General features: G+C 45.7%; 4 pseudogenes; all 4 read right to left on the bottom strand.

The window, feature by feature from the left end:
* Positions 1–3,807: 3,807 nt before the first annotated feature.
* On the bottom strand, positions 3,808–3,925 carry LOC140098656 (5S ribosomal RNA; annotated as a pseudogene).
* A 1,189-nt stretch (positions 3,926–5,114) lies between these two features.
* Positions 5,115–5,232, bottom strand: LOC140098551 (5S ribosomal RNA; annotated as a pseudogene).
* Positions 5,233–7,374: 2,142 nt separating this feature from the next.
* Positions 7,375–7,492, bottom strand: LOC140098655 (5S ribosomal RNA; annotated as a pseudogene).
* Positions 7,493–19,073: 11,581 nt separating this feature from the next.
* Positions 19,074–19,191, bottom strand: LOC140098654 (5S ribosomal RNA; annotated as a pseudogene).
* Positions 19,192–19,860: the final 669 nt, after the last annotated feature.

Genomic DNA, 19,860 nt, shown 5'->3' with positions numbered 1-19,860 from the left:
ACTATCTCATAGAGAAACTAACACAATTTTCAGGTTCAAAAAGGTCAACGGAACTTGGTATTCCCAGCCAGTCTCCCATGCTGGTACTTGCCAAGCCTTAAGCTGCATTGCTGCTGCGATCTGACGAGAGCAGGCACATTCAGCTTAGAATGGCCGTTGACAGCAGCTGTTCAATTTGAACCTTCTTTTACTATCTCATAGAGAAACTAACACAATTTTCAGGTTCAAAAAGGTTAACGGAACTTGGGATTCCCAGCCAGTCTCCCATGCTGGTACTTGCCAAGCCTTAAGCTGCATTGCTGCTGCGATCTGACGAGAGCAGGCACATTCAGCTTAGAATGGCCGTTGACAGCAGCTGTTCAATTTGAACCTTCTTTTACTATCTCATAGAGAAACTAACACAATTTTCAGGTTCAAAAAGGTCAACGGAACTTGGGATTCCCAGCCAGTCTCCCATGCTGTTACTTGCCAAGCCTTAAGCTGCATTGCTGCTGCGATCTGACGAGAGCAGGCACATTCAGCTTAGAATGGCCGTTGACAGCAGCTGTTCAGTTTGAACCTTCTTTTACTATCTCATAGAGAAACTAACACAATTTTCAGGTTCAAAAAGGTCAACGGAACTTGGGATTCCCAGCCAGTCTCCCATGCTGGTACTTGCCAAGCCTTTAGCTGCATTGCTGCTGCGATCTGACGAGAGCCGGCACATTCAGCTTAGAATGGCCCTTGACAGCAGCTGTTCAATTTGAACCTTCTTTTACCATCTTTGACAGAGAAACTAACAATTTTCAGGTTCAAAAAGGTCAACAGAACTTGGGATTCCCAGCCAGTCTCCCATGCTGGTACTTGCCAAGCCTTAAGCTGCATTGCTGCTGCGATCTGACGAGAGCAAGCACATTCAGCTTAGAATGGCCGTTGACAGCAGCTGTTCAATTTGAACCTTCTTTTACTATCTCATAGAAAAACTAACACAATTTTCAGGTTCAAAAAGGTCAACAGAACTTGGGATTCCCAGCCAGTCTCCCATGCTGGTACTTGCCAAGCCTTAAGCTGCATTGCTGCTGCGATCTGACGAGAGCAGGCACATTCAGCTTAGAATGGCCGTTGACAGCAGCTGTTCAATTTGAACCTTCTTTTACTATCTCATAGAGAAACTAACACAATTTTCAGGTTCAAAAAGGTCAACGGAACTTGGGATTCCCAGCCAGTCTCCCATGCTGGTACTTGCCAAGCCTTAAGCTGCATTGCTGCTGCGATCTGACGAGAGCAGGCACATTCAGCTTAGAATGGCCGTTGATAGCAGCTGTTCAGTTTGAACCTTCTTTTACTATCTCATAGAGAAACTAACACAATTTTCAGGTTCAAAAAGCTCAACGGAACTTGGGATTCCCAGCCAGTCTCCCATGCTGGTACTTGCCAAGCCTTAAGCTGCATTGCTGCTGCGATCTGACGAGAGCAGGCACATTCAGCTTAGAATGGCCGTTGACAGCAGCTGTTCAATTTGAACCTTCTTTTACTATCTCATAGAGAAACTAACACAATTTTCAGGTTCAAAAAGGTCAACGGAACTTGGGATTCCCAGCCAGTCTCCCATGCTGGTACTTGCCAAGCCTTAAGCTGCTGCGATCTGACAAGAGCAGGCACATTCAGCTTAGAATGGCCGTTGACAGCAGCTGTTCAATTTGAACCTTCTTTTACCATCTTTGACAGAGAAACTAACAATTTTCAGGTTCAAAAAGGTCAACAGAACTTGGGATTCCCAGCCAGTCTCCCATGCTGGTACTTGCCAAGCCTTAAGCTGCATTGCTGCTGCGATCTGACGAGAGCAGGCACATTCAGCTTAGAATGGCCGTTGACAGCAGTTGTTCAATTTGAACCTTCTTTTACTATCTCATAGAGAAACTAACACAATTTTCAGGTTCAAAAAGGTCAACGGAACTTGGGATTCCCAGCCAGTCTCCCATGCTGGTACTTGCCAAGCCTTAAGCTGCATTGCTGCTGCGATCTGACGAGAGCAGGCACATTCAGCTTAGAATGGCCGTTGACAGCAGCTGTTCAGTTTGAACCTTCTTTTACTATCTCATAGAGAAACTAACACAATTTTCAGGTTCAAAAAGGTCAACGGAACTTGGGATTCCCAGCCAGTCTCCCATGCTGGTACTTGCCAAGCCTTTAGCTGCATTGCTGCTGCGATCTGACGAGAGCCGGCACATTCAGCTTAGAATGGCCCTTGACAGCAGCTGTTCAATTTGAACCTTCTTTTACCATCTTTGACAGAGAAACTAACAATTTTCAGGTTCAAAAAGGTCAACAGAACTTGGGATTCCCAGCCAGTCTCCCATGCTGGTACTTGCCAAGCCTTAAGCTGCATTGCTGCTGCGATCTGACGAGAGCAAGCACATTCAGCTTAGAATGGCCGTTGACAGCAGCTGTTCAATTTGAACCTTCTTTTACTATCTCATAGAAAAACTAACACAATTTTCAGGTTCAAAAAGGTCAACAGAACTTGGGATTCCCAGCCAGTCTCCCATGCTGGTACTTGCCAAGCCTTAAGCTGCATTGCTGCTGCGATCTGACGAGAGCAGGCACATTCAGCTTAGAATGGCCGTTGACAGCAGCTGTTCAATTTGAACCTTCTTTTACTATCTCATAGAGAAACTAACACAATTTTCAGGTTCATAAAGGTCAACGGAACTTGGGATTCCCAGCCAGTCTCCCATGCTGGTACTTGCCAAGCCTTAAGCTGCATTGCTGCTGCGATCTGACGAGAGCAGGCACATTCAGCTTAGAATGGCCGTTGATAGCAGCTGTTCAGTTTGAACCTTCTTTTACTATCTCATAGAGAAACTAACACAATTTTCAGGTTCAAAAAGCTCAACGGAACTTGGGATTCCCAGCCAGTCTCCCATGCTGGTACTTGCCAAGCCTTAAGCTGCATTGCTGCTGCGATCTGACGAGAGCAGGCACATTCAGCTTAGAATGGCCGTTGACAGCAGCTGTTCAATTTGAACCTTCTTTTACTATCTCATAGAGAAACTAACACAATTTTCAGGTTCAAAAAGGTCAACGGAACTTGGGCTTCCCAGCCAGTCTCCCATGCTGGTACTTGCCAAGCCTTAAGCTGCTGCGATCTGACAAGAGCAGGCACATTCAGCTTAGAATGGCCGTTGACAGCAGCTGTTCAATTTGAACCTTCTTTTACTATCTCATAGAGAAACTAACACAATTTTCAGGTTCAAAAAGGTCAACAGAACTTGGGATTCCCAGCCAGTCTCCCATGCTGGTACTTGCCAAGCCTTAAGCTGCATTGCTGCTGCGATCTGACGAGAGCAGGCACATTCAGCTTAGAATGGCCGTTGACAGCAGCTGTTCAGTTTGAACCTTCTTTTACTATCTCATAGAGAAACTAACACAATTTTCAGGTTCAAAAAGGTCAACAGAACTTGGGATTCACAGCCAGTCTCCCATGCTGGTACTTGCCAAGCCTTAAGCCGCATCGCTGCTGTGATCCGACAAGAGCACGCACATTCAGCTTAGAATGGCCGTTGACAGCAGCTGTTCAATTTGAACCTTCTTTTACTATCTCATAGAGAAACTAACACAATTTTCAGGTTCAAAAAGGTCAACGGAACTTGGGATTCCCAGCCAGTCTCCCATGCTGGTACGTGCCAAGCCTTAAGCTGCATTGCTGCTGCGATCTGACGAGAGCAGGCACATTCAGCTTAGAATGGCCGTTGACAGCAGCTGTTCAATTTGAACCTTCTTTTACTATCTCATAGAGAAACTAACACAATTTTCAGGTTCAAAAAGGTCAACGGAACTTGGGATTCCCAGCCAGTCTCCCATGCTGGTACTTGCCAAGCCTTAAGCTGCATTGCTGCTGCGATCTGATGAGAGCAGGCACATTCAGCTTAGAATGGCCGTTGACAGCAGCTGTTCAATTTGAACCTTCTTTTACTATCTCATAGAGAAACTAACACAATTTTCAGGTTCAAAAAGTTCAACGGAACTTGGGATTCCCAGCCAGTCTCCCATGCTGGTACTTGCCAAGCCTTAAGCTGCTGCGATCTGACAAAAGCAGGCACATTCAGCTTAGAATGGCCGTTGACAGCAGCTGTTCAATTTGAACCTTCTTTTACTATCTCATAGAGAAACTAACACAATTTTCAGGTTCAAAAAGGTCAACAGAACTTGGGATTCCCAGCCAGTCTCCCATGCTGGTACTTGCCAAGCCTTAAGCTGCATTGCTGCTGCGATCTGACGAGAGCAGGCACATTCAGCTTAGAATGGCCGTTGACAGCAGCTGTTCAGTTTGAACCTTCTTTTACTATCTAATAGAGAAACTAACACAATTTTCAGGTTCAAAAAGGTCAACGGAACTTGGGATTCACAGCCAGTCTCCCATGCTGGTACTTGCCAAGCCTTAAGCCGCATCGCTGCTGTGATCCGACAAGAGCACGCACATTCAGCTTAGAATGGCCGTTGACAGCAGCTATTCAATTTGAACCTTCTTTTACTATCTCATAGAGAAACTAACACAATTTTCAGGTTCAAAAAGGTCAACAGAACTTGGGATTCCCAGCCAGTCTCCCATGCTGGTACTTGCCAAGCCTTAAGCTGCTGCGATCTGACAAGAGCAGGCACATTCAGCTTAGAATGGCCGTTGACAGCAGCTGTTCAATTTGAACCTTCTTTTACCATCTTTGACAGAGAAACTAACAATTTTCAGGTTCAAAAAGGTCAACAGAACTTGGGATTCCCAGCCAGTCTCCCATGCTGGTACTTGCCAAGCCTTAAGCTGCATTGCTGCTGCGATCTGACGAGAGCAGGCACATTCAGCTTAGAATGGCCGTTGACAGCAGCTGTTCAATTTGAACCTTCTTTTACTATCTCATAGAGAAACTAACACAATTTTCAGGTTCAAAAAGGTCAACGGAACTTGGGATTCCCAGCCAGTCTCCCATGCTGGTACTTGCCAAGCCTTAAGCTGCATTGCTGCTGCGATCTGACGAGAGCAGGCACATTCAGCTTAGAATGGCCGTTGACAGCAGCTGTTCAATTTGAACCTTCTTTTACTATCTCATAGAGAAACTAACACAATTTTCAGGTTCAAAAAGGTCAACGGAACTTGGTATTCCCAGCCAGTCTCCCATGCTGGTACTTGCCAAGCCTTAAGCTGCATTGCTGCTGCGATCGGACGAGAGCAGGCACATTCAGCTTAGAATGGCCGTTGACAGCAGCTGTTCAATTTGAACCTTCTTTTACTATCTCATAGAGAAACTAACACAATTTTCAGGTTCAAAAAGGTTAACGGAACTTGGGATTCCCAGCCAGTCTCCCATGCTGGTACTTGCCAAGCCTTAAGCTGCATTGCTGCTGCGATCTGACGAGAGCAGGCACATTCAGCTTAGAATGGCCGTTGACAGCAGCTGTTCAATTTGAACCTTCTTTTACTATCTCATAGAGAAACTAACACAATTTTCAGGTTCAAAAAGGTCAACGGAACTTGGGATTCCCAGCCAGTCTCCCATGCTGTTACTTGCCAAGCCTTAAGCTGCATTGCTGCTGCGATCTGACGAGAGCAGGCACATTCAGCTTAGAATGGCCGTTGACAGCAGCTGTTCAGTTTGAACCTTCTTTTACTATCTCATAGAGAAACTAACACAATTTTCAGGTTCAAAAAGGTCAACGGAACTTGGGATTCCCAGCCAGTCTCCCATGCTGGTACTTGCCAAGCCTTTAGCTGCATTGCTGCTGCGATCTGACGAGAGCCGGCACATTCAGCTTAGAATGGCCCTTGACAGCAGCTGTTCAATTTGAACCTTCTTTTACCATCTTTGACAGAGAAACTAACAATTTTCAGGTTCAAAAAGGTCAACAGAACTTGGGATTCCCAGCCAGTCTCCCATGCTGGTACTTGCCAAGCCTTAAGCTGCATTGCTGCTGCGATCTGACGAGAGCAAGCACATTCAGCTTAGAATGGCCGTTGACAGCAGCTGTTCAATTTGAACCTTCTTTTACTATCTCATAGAAAAACTAACACAATTTTCAGGTTCAAAAAGGTCAACAGAACTTGGGATTCCCAGCCAGTCTCCCATGCTGGTACTTGCCAAGCCTTAAGCTGCATTGCTGCTGCGATCTGACGAGAGCAGGCACATTCAGCTTAGAATGGCCGTTGACAGCAGCTGTTCAATTTGAACCTTCTTTTACTATCTCATAGAGAAACTAACACAATTTTCAGGTTCAAAAAGGTCAACGGAACTTGGGATTCCCAGCCAGTCTCCCATGCTGGTACTTGCCAAGCCTTAAGCTGCATTGCTGCTGCGATCTGACGAGAGCAGGCACATTCAGCTTAGAATGGCCGTTGATATCAGCTGTTCAGTTTGAACCTTCTTTTACTATCTCATAGAGAAACTAACACAATTTTCAGGTTCAAAAAGCTCAACGGAACTTGGGATTCCCAGCCAGTCTCCCATGCTGGTACTTGCCAAGCCTTAAGCTGCATTGCTGCTGCGATCTGACGAGAGCAGGCACATTCAGCTTAGAATGGCCGTTGACAGCAGCTGTTCAATTTGAACCTTCTTTTACTATCTCATAGAGAAACTAACACAATTTTCAGGTTCAAAAAGGTCAACGGAACTTGGGATTCCCAGCCAGTCTCCCATGCTGGTACTTGCCAAGCCTTAAGCTGCTGCGATCTGACAAGAGCAGGCACATTCAGCTTAGAATGGCCGTTGACAGCAGCTGTTCAATTTGAACCTTCTTTTACTATCTCATAGAGAAACTAACACAATTTTCAGGTTCAAAAAGGTCAACAGAACTTGGGATTCCCAGCCAGTCTCCCATGCTGGTACTTGCCAAGCCTTAAGCTGCATTGCTGCTGCGATCTGACGAGAGCAGGCACATTCAGCTTAGAATGGCCGTTGACAGCAGCTGTTCAGTTTGAACCTTCTTTTACTATCTCATAGAGAAACTAACACAATTTTCAGGTTCAAAAAGGTCAACAGAACTTGGGATTCACAGCCAGTCTCCCATGCTGGTACTTGCCAAGCCTTAAGCCGCATCGCTGCTGTGATCCGACAAGAGCACGCACATTCAGCTTAGAATGGCCGTTGACAGCAGCTGTTCAATTTGAACCTTCTTTTACTATCTCATAGAGAAACTAACACAATTTTCAGGTTCAAAAAGGTCAACGGAACTTGGGATTCCCAGCCAGTCTCCCATGCTGGTACGTGCCAAGCCTTAAGCTGCATTGCTGCTGCGATCTGACGAGAGCAGGCACATTCAGCTTAGAATGGCCGTTGACAGCAGCTGTTCAATTTGAACCTTCTTTTACTATCTCATAGAGAAACTAACACAATTTTCAGGTTCAAAAAGGTCAACGGAACTTGGGATTCCCAGCCAGTCTCCCATGCTGGTACTTGCCAAGCCTTAAGCTGCATTGCTGCTGCGATCTGATGAGAGCAGGCACATTCAGCTTAGAATGGCCGTTGACAGCAGCTGTTCAATTTGAACCTTCTTTTACTATCTCATAGAGAAACTAACACAATTTTCAGGTTCAAAAAGTTCAACGGAACTTGGGATTCCCAGCCAGTCTCCCATGCTGGTACTTGCCAAGCCTTAAGCTGCTGCGATCTGACAAGAGCAGGCACATTCAGCTTAGAATGGCCGTTGACAGCAGCTGTTCAATTTGAACCTTCTTTTACTATCTCATAGAGAAACTAACACAATTTTCAGGTTCAAAAAGGTCAACAGAACTTGGGATTCCCAGCCAGTCTCCCATGCTGGTACTTGCCAAGCCTTAAGCTGCATTGCTGCTGCGATCTGACGAGAGCAGGCACATTCAGCTTAGAATGGCCGTTGACAGCAGCTGTTCAGTTTGAACCTTCTTTTACTATCTAATAGAGAAACTAACACAATTTTCAGGTTCAAAAAGGTCAACGGAACTTGGGATTCACAGCCAGTCTCCCATGCTGGTACTTGCCAAGCCTTAAGCCGCATCGCTGCTGTGATCCGACAAGAGCACGCACATTCAGCTTAGAATGGCCGTTGACAGCAGCTATTCAATTTGAACCTTCTTTTACTATCTCATAGAGAAACTAACACAATTTTCAGGTTCAAAAAGGTCAACAGAACTTGGGATTCCCAGCCAGTCTCCCATGCTGGTACTTGCCAAGCCTTAAGCTGCTGCGATCTGACAAGAGCAGGCACATTCAGCTTAGAATGGCCGTTGACAGCAGCTGTTCAATTTGAACCTTCTTTTACCATCTTTGACAGAGAAACTAACAATTTTCAGGTTCAAAAAGGTCAACAGAACTTGGGATTCCCAGCCAGTCTCCCATGCTGGTACTTGCCAAGCCTTAAGCTGCATTGCTGCTGCGATCTGACGAGAGCAGGCACATTCAGCTTAGAATGGCCGTTGACAGCAGCTGTTCAATTTGAACCTTCTTTTACTATCTCATAGAGAAACTAACACAATTTTCAGGTTCAAAAAGGTCAACGGAACTTGGGATTCCCAGCCAGTCTCCCATGCTGGTACTTGCCAAGCCTTAAGCTGCATTGCTGCTGCGATCTGACGAGAGCAGGCACATTCAGCTTAGAATGGCCGTTGACAGCAGCTGTTCAGTTTGAACCTTCTTTTACTATCTCATAGAGAAACTAACACAATTTTCAGGTTCAAAAAGGTCAACGGAACTTGGGATTCGCAGCCAGTCTCCCATGCTGGTACTTGCCAAGCCTTAAGCCGCATCGCTGCTGTGATCCGACAAGAGCACGCACATTCAGCTTAGAATGGCCGTTGACAACAGCTGTTCAATTTGAACCTTCTTTTACTATCTCATAGAGAAACTAACACAATTTTCAGGTTCAAAAAGGTCAACGAAACTTGGGATTCCCAGCCAGTCTCCCATGCTGGTACTTGCCAAGCCTTAAGCTGCATTGCTGCTGCGATCTGACGAGAGCAGGCACATTCAGCTTAGAATGGCCGTTGACAGCAGCTGTTCAGTTTGAACCTTCTTTTACTATCTCATAGAGAAACTAACACAATTTTCAGGTTCAAAAAGGTCAACGGAACTTGGGATTCCCAGCCAGTCTCCCATGCTGGTACTTGCCAAGCCTTAAGCTGCATTGCTGCTGCGATCTGACGAGAGCAGGCACATTCAGCTTAGAATGGCCGTTGACAGCAGCTGTTCAATTTGAACCTTCTTTTACCATCTTTGACAGAGAAACTAACAATTTTCAGGTTCAAAAAGGTCAACAGAACTTGGGATTCCCAGCCAGTCTCCCATGCTGGTACTTGCCAAGCGTTAATCTGCATTGCTGCTGCGATCTGACGAGAGCAGGCACATTCAGCTTAGAATGGCCGTTGACAGCAGCTGTTCAATTTGAACCTTCTTTTACTATCTCATAGAAAAACTAACACAATTTTCAGGTTCAAAAAGGTCAACAGAACTTGGGATTCCCAGCCAGTCTCCCATGCTGGTACTTGCCAAGCCTTAAGCTGCATTGCTGCTGCGATCTGACGAGAGCAGGCACATTCAGCTTAGAATGGCCGTTGACAGCAGCTGTTCAATTTGAACATTCTTTTACTATCTCATAGAGAAACTAACACAATTTTCAGGTTCAAAAAGGTTAACGGAACTTGGGATTCCCAGCCAGTCTCCCATGCTGGTACTTGCCAAGCCTTAAGCTGCATTGCTGCTGCGATCTGACGAGAGCAGGCACATTCAGCTTAGAATGGCCGTTGACAGCAGCTGTTCAATTTGAACCTTCTTTTACCATCTTTGACAGAGAAACTAACAATTTTCAGGTTCAAAAAGGTCAACAGAACTTGGGATTCCCAGCCAGTCTCCCATGCTGGTACTTGCCAAGCGTTAATCTGCATTGCTGCTGCGATCTGACGAGAGCAGGCACATTCAGCTTAGAATGGCCGTTGACAGCAGCTGTTCAATTTGAACCTTCTTTTACTATCTCATAGAAAAACTAACACAATTTTCAGGTTCAAAAAGGTCAACAGAACTTGGGATTCCCAGCCAGTCTCCCATGCTGGTACTTGCCAAGCCTTAAGCTGCATTGCTGCTGCGATCTGACGAGAGCAGGCACATTCAGCTTAGAATGGCCGTTGACAGCAGCTGTTCAATTTGAACCTTCTTTTACTATCTCATAGAGAAACTAACACAATTTTCAGGTTCAAAAAGGTCAACGGAACTTGGGATTCCCAGTCAGTCTCCCATGCTGGTACTTGCCAAGCCTTAAGCTGCATTGCTGCTGCGATCTGACGAGAGCAGGCACATTCAGCTTAGAATGGCCGTTGACAGCAGCTGTTCAATTTGAACCTTCTTTTACTATCTCATAGAGAAACTAACACAATTTTCAGGTTCAAAAAGGTCAACGGAACTTGGGATTCCCAGCCAGTCTCCCATGCTGGTACTTGCCAAGCCTTAAGCTGCATTGCTGCTGCGATCTGACGAGAGCAGGCAAATTCAGCTTAGAATGGCCGTTGACAGTAGCTGTTCAGTTTGAACCTTCTTTTACTATCTCATAGAGAAACTAACACAATTTTCAGGTTCAAAAAGGTCAACGGAACTTGGGATTCCCAGCCAGTCTCCCATGCTGGTACTTGCCAAGCCTTAAGCTGCATTGCTGCTGCGATCTGACGAGAGCAGGCAGATTCAGCTTAGAATGGCCGTTGACAGCAGCTGTTCAGTTTGAACCTTCTTTTACTATCTCATAGAGAAACTAACACAATTTTCAGGTTCAAAAAGGTCAACGGAACTTGGGATTCGCAGCCAGTCTCCCATGCTGGTACTTGCCAAGCCTTAAGCCGCATCGCTGCTGTGATCCGACAAGAGCACGCACATTCAGCTTAGAATGGCCGTTGACAACAGCTGTTCAATTTGAACCTTCTTTTACTATCTCATAGAGAAACTAACACAATTTTCAGGTTCAAAAAGGTCAACGAAACTTGGGATTCCCAGCCAGTCTCCCATGCTGGTACTTGCCAAGCCTTAAGCTGCATTGCTGCTGCGATCTGACGAGAGCAGGCACATTCAGCTTAGAATGGCCGTTGACAGCAGCTGTTCAATTTGAACCTTCTTTTACCATCTTTGACAGCGAAACTAACAATTTTCAGGTTCAAAAAGGTCAACAGAACTTGGGATTCCCAGCCAGTCTCCCATGCTGGTACTTGCCAAGCCTTAAGCTTCATTGCTGCTGCGATCTGACGAGAGCAAGCACATTCAGCTTAGAATGGCCATTGACAGCAGCTGTTCAATTTGAACCTTCTTTTACTATCTCATAGAGAAACTAACACAATTTTCAGGTTCAAAAAGGTCAACGGAACTTGGGATTCTCAGCCAGTCTCCCATGCTGGTACTTGCCAAGCCTTAAGCTGCATTGCTGCTGCGATCTGACGAGAGCAGGCACATTCAGCTTAGAATGGCCGTTGACAGCAGCTGTTCAGTTTGAACCTTCTTTTACTATCTCATAGAGAAACTAACACAATTTTCAGGTTCAAAAAGGTCAACGGAACTTGGTATTCCCAGCCAGTCTCCCATGCTGGTACTTGCCAAGCCTTAAGCTGCATTGCTGCTGCGATCTGACGAGAGCAGGCACATTCAGCTTAGAATGGCCGTTGACAGCAGCTGTTCAATTTGAACCTTCTTTTACTATCTCATAGAGAAACTAACACAATTTTCAGGTTCAAAAAGGTTAACGGAACTTGGGATTCCCAGCCAGTCTCCCATGCTGGTACTTGCCAAGCCTTAAGCTGCATTGCTGCTGCGATCTGACGAGAGCACGCACATTCAGCTTAGAATGGCCGTTGACAGCAGCTGTTCAATTTGAACCTTCTTTTACTATCTCATAGAGAAACTAACACAATGTTCAGGTTCAAAAAGGTCAACGGAACTTGGGATTCCCAGCCAGTCTCCCATGCTGTTACTTGCCAAGCCTTAAGCTGCATTGCTGCTGCGATCTGACGAGAGCAGGCACATTCAGCTTAGAATGGCCGTTGACAGCAGCTGTTCAGTTTGAACCTTCTTTTACTATCTCATAGAGAAACTAACACAATTTTCAGGTTCAAAAAGGTCAACGGAACTTGGGATTCCCAGCCAGTCTCCCATGCTGGTACTTGCCAAGCCTTAAGCTGCATTGCTGCTGCGATCTGACGAGAGCAGGCACATTCAGCTTAGAATGGCCGTTGACAGCAGCTGTTCAATTTGAACCTTCTTTTACCATCTTTGACAGAGAAACTAACTATTTTCAGGTTCAAAAAGGTCAACAGAACTTGGGATTCCCAGCCAGTCTCCCATGCTGGTACTTGCCAAGCCTTAAGCTGCATTGCTGCTGCGATCTGACGAGAGCAGGCACATTCAGCTTAGAATGGCCGTTGACAGCAGCTGTTCAATTTGAACCTTCTTTTACTATCTCATAGAGAAACTAACACAATTTTCAGGTTCAAAAAGGTCAACGGAACTTGGGATTCCCAGCCAGTCTCCCATGCTGGTACTTGCCAAGCCTTAAGCTGCATTGCTGCTGCGATCTGACGAGAGCAGGCACATTCAGCTTAGAATGGCCGTTGACAGCAGTTGTTCAGTTTGAACCTTCTTTTACTATCTCATAGAGAAACTAACACAATTTTCAGGTTCAAAAAGGTCAACGGAAGTTGGGATTCCCAGCCAGTCTCCCATGTTGGTACTTGCCAAGCCTTAAGCTGCATTGCTGCTGCGATCTGATGAGAGCAGGCACATTCAGCTTAGAATGGCCGTTGACAGCAGCTGTTCAATTTGAACCTTCTTTTACTATCTCATAGAGAAACTAACACAATTTTCAGGTTCAAAAAGGTCAACGGAACTTGGGATTCCCAGCCAGTCTCCCATGCTGGTACTTGCCAAGCCTTAAGCTGCTGCGATCTGACAAGAGCAGGCACATTCAGCTTAGAATGGCCGTTGACAGCAGCTGTTCAATTTGAACCTTCTTTTACTATCTCATAGAGAAACTAACACAATTTTCAGGTTCAAAAAGGTCAACGAAACTTGGGATTCCCAGCCAGTCTCCCATGCTGGTACTTGCCAAGCCTTAAGCTGCATTGCTGCTGCGATCTGACGAGAGCAGGCACATTCAGCTTAGAATGGCCGTTGACAGCAGCTGTTCAATTTGAACCTTCTTTTACCATCTTTGACAGCGAAACTAACACAATTTTCAGGTTCAAAAAGGTCAACGGAACTTGGTATTCCCAGCCAGTCTCCCATGCTGGTACTTGCCAAGCCTTAAGCTGCATTGCTGCTGCGATCTGACGAGAGCAGGCACATTCAGCTTAGAATGGCCGTTGACAGCAGCTGTTCAATTTGAACCTTCTTTTACTATCTCATAGAGAAACTAACACAATTTTCAGGTTCAAAATGGTTAACGGAACTTGGGATTCCCAGCCAGTCTCCCATGCTGGTACTTGCCAAGCCTTAAGCTGCATTGCTGCTGCGATCTGACGAGAGCACGCACATTCAGCTTAGAATGGCCGTTGACAGCAGCTGTTCAATTTGAACCTTCTTTTACTATCTCATAGAGAAACTAACACAATTTTCAGGTTCAAAAAGGTCAACGGAACTTGGGATTCCCAGCCAGTCTCCCATGCTGTTACTTGCCAAGCCTTAAGCTGCATTGCTGCTGCGATCTGACGAGAGCAGGCACATTCAGCTTAGAATGGCCGTTGACAGCAGCTGTTCAGTTTGAACCTTCTTTTACTATCTCATAGAGAAACTAACACAATTTTCAGGTTCAAAAAGGTCAACGGAACTTGGGATTCCCAGCCAGTCTCCCATGCTGGTACTTGCCAAGCCTTAAGCTGCATTGCTGCTGCGATCTGACGAGAGCAGGCACATTCAGCTTAGAATGGCCGTTGACAGCAGCTGTTCAATTTGAACCTTCTTTTACCATCTTTGACAGAGAAACTAACAATTTTCAGGTTCAAAAAGGTCAACAGAACTTGGGATTCCCAGCCAGTCTCCCATGCTGGTACTTGCCAAGCCTTAAGCTGCATTGCTGCTGCGATCTGACGAGAGCAGGCACATTCAGCTTAGAATGGCCGTTGACAGCAGCTGTTCAGTTTGAACCTTCTTTTACTATCTCATAGAGAAACTAACACAATTTTCAGGTTCAAAAAGGTCAACGGAAGTTGGGATTCCCAGCCAGTCTCCCATGTTGGTACTTGCCAAGCCTTAAGCTGCATTGCTGCTGCGATCTGATGAGAGCAGGCACATTCAGCTTAGAATGGCCGTTGACAGCAGCTGTTCAGTTTGAACCTTCTTTTACTATCTCATAGAGAAACTAACACAATTTTCAGGTTCAAAAAGGACAACGGAACTTGGGATTCGCAGCCAGTCTCCCATGCTGGTACTTGCCAAGCCTTAAGCCGCATCGCTGCTGTGATCCGACAAGAGCACGCACATTCAGCTTAGAATGGCCGTTGACAGCAGCTGTTCAATTTGAACCTTCTTTTACTATCTCATAGAGAAACTAACACAATTTTCAGGTTCAAAAAGGTCAACGAAACTTGGGATTCCCAGCCAGTCTCCCATGCTGGTACTTGCCAAGCCTTTAGCTGCATTGCTGCTGCGATCTGACGAGAGCCGGCACATTCAGCTTAGAATGGCCCTTGACAGCAGCTGTTCAATTTGAACCTTCTTTTACCATCTTTGACAGAGAAACTAACAATTTTCAGGTTCAAAAAGGTCAACAGAACTTGGGATTCCCAGCCAGTCTCCCATGCTGGTACTTGCCAAGCCTTAAGCTGCATTGCTGCTGCGATCTGACGAGAGCAGGCACATTCAGCTTAGAATGGCCGTTGACAGCAGCTGTTCAGTTTGAACCTTCTTTTACTATCTCATAGAGAAACTAACACAATTTTCAGGTTCAAAAAGGTCAACGGAACTTGGGATTCGCAGCCAGTCTCCCATGCTGGTACTTGCCAAGCCTTAAGCCGCATCGCTGCTGTGATCCGACAAGAGCACGCACATTCAGCTTAGAATGGCCGTTGACAGCAGCTGTTCAATTTGAACCTTCTTTTACTATCTCATAGAGAAACTAACACAATTTTCAGGTTCAAAAAGGTCAACGAAACTTGGGATTCCCAGCCAGTCTCCCATGCTGGTACTTGCCAAGCCTTTAGCTGCATTGCTGCTGCAATCTGACGAGAGCAGGCACATTCAGCTTAGAATGGCCCTTGACAGCAGCTGTTCAATTTGAACCTTCTTTTACCATCTTTGACAGAGAAACTAACAATTTTCAGGTTCAAAAAGGTCAACAGAACTTGGGATTCCCAGCCAGTCTCCCATGCTGGTACTTGCCAAGCCTTAAGCTGCATTGCTGCTGCGATCTGACGAGAGCAGGCACATTCAGCTTAGAATGGCCATTGACAGCAGCTGTTCAATTTGAACCTTCTTTTACTATCTCATAGAGCAACTAACACAATTTTCAGGTTCAAAAAGGTCAACGGAACTTGGGATTCCCAGCCAGTCTCCCATGCTGTTACTTGCCAAGCCTTAAGCTGCATTGCTGCTGCGATCTGACGAGAGCAGGCACATTCAGCTTAGAATGGCCGTTGACAGCAGCTGTTCAGTTTGAACCTTCTTTTACTATCTCATAGAGAAACTAACACAATTTTCAGGTTCAAAAAGGTCAACGGAACTTGGGATTCGCAGCCAGTCTCCCATGCTGGTACTTGCCAAGCCTTAAGCCGCATCGCTGCTGTGATCCGACAAGAGCACGCACATTAAGCTTAGAATGGCCGTTGACAGCAGCTGTTCAATTTGAACCTTCTTTTACTATCTCATAGAGAAACTAACACAATTTTCAGGTTCAAAAAGGTCAACGGAACTTGGTATTCCCAGCCAGTCTCCCATGCTGGTACTTGCCAAACCTTAAGCTGCATTGCTGCTGCGATGTGACGAGAGCAGGCACATTCAGCTTAGAATGGCCGTTGACAGCAGCTGTTCAATTTGAACCTTCTTTTACTATCTCATAGAGAAACTAACACAATTTTCAGGTTCAAAAAGGTTAACGGAACTTGGGATTCCCAGCCAGTCTCCCATGCTGGTACTTGCCAAGCCTTAAGCTGCATTGCTGCTGCGATCTGACGAGAGCAGGCACATTCAGCTTAGAATGGCCGTTGACAGCAGCTGTTCAATTTGAACCTTCTTTTACTATCTCATAGAGAAACTAACACAATTTTCAGGTTCAAAAAGGTCAACGGAACTTGGGATTCCCAGCCAGTCTCCCATGCTGTTACTTGCCAAGCCTTAAGCTGCATTGCTGCTGCGATCTCACGAGAGCAGGCACATTCAGCTTAGAATGGCCGTTGACAGCAGCTGTTCAGTTTGAACCTTCTTTTACTATCTCATAGAGAAACTAACACAATTTTCAGGTTCAAAAAGGTCAACGGAACTTGGGATTCCCAGCCAGTCTCCCATGCTGGTACTTGCCAAGCCTTAAGCTGCATTGCTGCTGCGATCTGACGAGAGCAGGCACATTCAGCTTAGAATGGCCGTTGACAGCAGCTGTTCAATTTGAACCTTCTTTTACCATCTTTGACAGAGAAACTAACAATTTTCAGGTTCAAAAAGGTCAACAGAACATGGGATTCCCAGCCAGTCTCCCATGCTGGTACTTGCCAAGCCTTAATCTGCATTGCTGCTGCGATCTGACGAGAGCAGGCACATTCAGCTTAGAATGGCCGTTGACAGCAGCTGTTCAATTTGAACCTTCTTTTACTATCTCATAGAAAAACTAACACAATTTTCAGGTTCAAAAAGGTCAACAGAACTTGGGATTCCCAGCCAGTCTCCCATGCTGGTACTTGCCAAGCCTTAAGCTGCATTGCTGCTGCGATCTGACGAGAGCAGGCACATTCAGCTTAGAATGGCCGTTGACAGCAGCTGTTCAATTTGAACCTTCTTTTACTATCTCATAGAGAAACTAACACAATTTTCAGGTTCGAAAAGGTCAACGGAACTTGGGATTCCCAGCCAGTCTCCCATGCTGGTACTTGCCAAGCCTTAAGCTGCATTGCTGCTGCGATCTGACGAGAGCAGGCACATTCAGCTTAGAATGGCCGTTGATAGCAGCTGTTCAGTTTGAACCTTCTTTTACTATCTCATAGAGAAACTAACACAATTTTCAGGTTCAAAAAGGTCAACAGAACTTGGGATTCCCAGCCAGTCTCCCATGCTGGTACTTGCCAAGCCTTAAGCTGCATTGCTGCTGCGATCTGACGAGAGCAGGCACATTCAGCTTAGAATGGCCGTTGACAGCAGCTGTTCAATTTGAACCTTCTTTTACTATCTCATAGAGAAACTAACACAATTTTCAGGTTCAAAAAGTTCAACGGAACTTGGGATTCCCAGCCAGTCTCCCATGCTGGTACTTGCCAAGCCTTAAGCTGCATTGCTGCTGCGATCTGACGAGAGCAGGCACATTCAGCTTAGAATGGCCGTTGACAGCAGCTGTTCAATTTGAACCTTCTTTTACTATCTCATAGAGAAACTAACACAATTTTCAGGTTCAAAAAGGTCAACGGAACTTGGGATTCCCAGCCAGTCTCCCATGCTGGTACTTGCCAAGCCTTAAGCTGCATTGCTGCTGCGATCTGACGAGAGCAGGCACATTCAGCTTAGAATTGCCGTTGACAGCCGCTGTTCAATTTGAACCTTCTTTTACTATCTCATAGAGAAACTAACACAATTTTCAGGTTCAAAAAGGTTAACGGAACTTGGGATTCCCAGCCAGTCTCCCATGCTGGTACTTGCCAAGCCTTAAGCTGCATTGCTGCTGCGATCTGACGAGAGCAGGCACATTCAGCTTAGAATGGCCGTTGACAGCAGCTGTTCAATTTGAACCTTCTTTTACCATCTTTGACAGAGAAACTAACAATTTTCAGGTTCAAAAAGGTCAACAGAACTTGGGATTCCCAGCCAGTCTCCCATGCTGGTACTTGCCAAGCCTTAAGCTGCATTGCTGCTGCGATCTGACGAGAGCAAGCACATTCAGCTTAGAATGGCCGTTGACAGCAGCTGTTCAATTTGAACCTTCTTTTACTATCTCATAGAGAAACTAACACAATTTTCAGGTTCAAAAAGGTCAACGGAACTTGGGATTCTCAGCCAGTCTCCCATGCTGGTACTTGCCAAGCCTTAAGCTGCATTGCTGCTGCGATCTGACGAGAGCAGGCACATTCAGCTTAGAATGGCCGTTGACAGCAGCTGTTCAGTTTGAACCTTCTTTTACTATCTCATAGAGAAACTAACACAATTTTCAGGTTCAAAAAGGTCAACAGAACTTGGGATTCCCAGCCAGTCTCCCATGCTGGTACTTGCCAAGCCTTAAGCTGCATTGCTGCTGCTGTGATCTGACGAGAGCAGGCACATTCAGCTTAGAATGGCCGTTGACAGCAGCTGTTCAATTTGAACCTTCTTTTACTATCTCATAGAGAAACTAACACAATTTTCAGGTTCAAAAAGGTTAACGGAACTTGGGATTCCCAGCCAGTCTCCCATGCTGGTACTTGCCAAGCCTTAAGCTGCATTGCTGCTGCGATCTGACGAGAGCAGGCACATTCAGCTTAGAATGGCCGTTGACAGCAGCTGTTCAATTTGAACCTTCTTTTACTATCTCATAGAGAAACTAACACAATTTTCAGGTTCAAAAAGGTCAACGGAACTTGGGATTCCCAGCCAGTCTCCCATGCTGTTACTTGCCAAGCCTTAAGCTGCATTGCTGCTGCGATCTGACGAGAGCAGGCACATTCAGCTTAGAATGGCCGTTGACAGCAGCTGTTCAGTTTGAACCTTCTTTTACTATCTCATAGAGAAACTAACACAATTTTCAGGTTCAAAAAGGTCAACGGAACTTGGGATTCCCAGCCAGTCTCCCATGCTGGTACTTGCCAAGCCTTAAGCTGCATTGCTGCTGCGATCTGACGAGAGCAGGCACATTCAGCTTAGAATGGCCGTTGACAGCAGCTGTTCAATTTGAACCTTCTTTTACTATCTCATAGAGAAACTAACACAATTTTCAGGTTCAAAAAGGTCAACGGAACTTGGGATTCCCAGCCAGTCTCCCATGCTGGTACTTGCCAAGCCTTAAGCTGCATTGCTGCTGCGATCTGATGAGAGCAGGCACATTCAGCTTAGAATGGCCGTTGACAGCAGCTGTTCAATTTGAACCTTCTTTTACTATCTCATAGAGAAACTAACACAATTTTCAGGTTCAAAAAGTTAAACGGAACTTGGGATTCCCAGCCAGTCTCCCATGCTGGTACTTGCCAAGCCTTAAGCTGCTGCGATCTGACAAGAGCAGGCACATTCAGCTTAGAATGGCCGTTGACAGCAGCTGTTCAATTTGAACCTTCTTTTACTATCTCATAGAGAAACTAACACAATTTTCAGGTTCAAAAAGGTCAACGGAACTTGGGATTCCCAGCCAGTCTCCCATGCTGGTACTTGCCAAGCCTTAAGCTGCATTGCTGCTGCGATCTGACGAGAGCAGGCACATTCAGCTTAGAATGGCCGTTGACAGCAGCTGTTCAATTTGAACCTTCTTTTACTATCTCATAGAGAAACTAACACAATTTTCAGGTTCAAAAAGGTCAACGGAACTTGGGATTCCCAGCCAGTCTCCCATGCTGGTACTTGCCAAGCCTTAAGCTGCATTGCTGCTGCGATCTGACGAGAGCAGGCACATTCAGCTTAGAATGGCCGTTGACAGCAGCTGTTCAATTTGAACCTTCTTTTACTATCTCATAGAGAAACTAACACAATTTTCAGGTTCAAAAAGGTCAACGGAACTTGGGATTCCCAGCCAGTCTCCCATGCT

Source organism: Engystomops pustulosus, chromosome 9 (genome assembly GCF_040894005.1).
Source record: "Engystomops pustulosus chromosome 9, aEngPut4.maternal, whole genome shotgun sequence".
Taxonomy (NCBI): domain Eukaryota; kingdom Metazoa; phylum Chordata; class Amphibia; order Anura; family Leptodactylidae; genus Engystomops; species Engystomops pustulosus.
The sequence above is the reverse complement of the archived record's forward strand: the minus strand, read 5'-3'. Positions and strand labels throughout refer to the sequence as shown.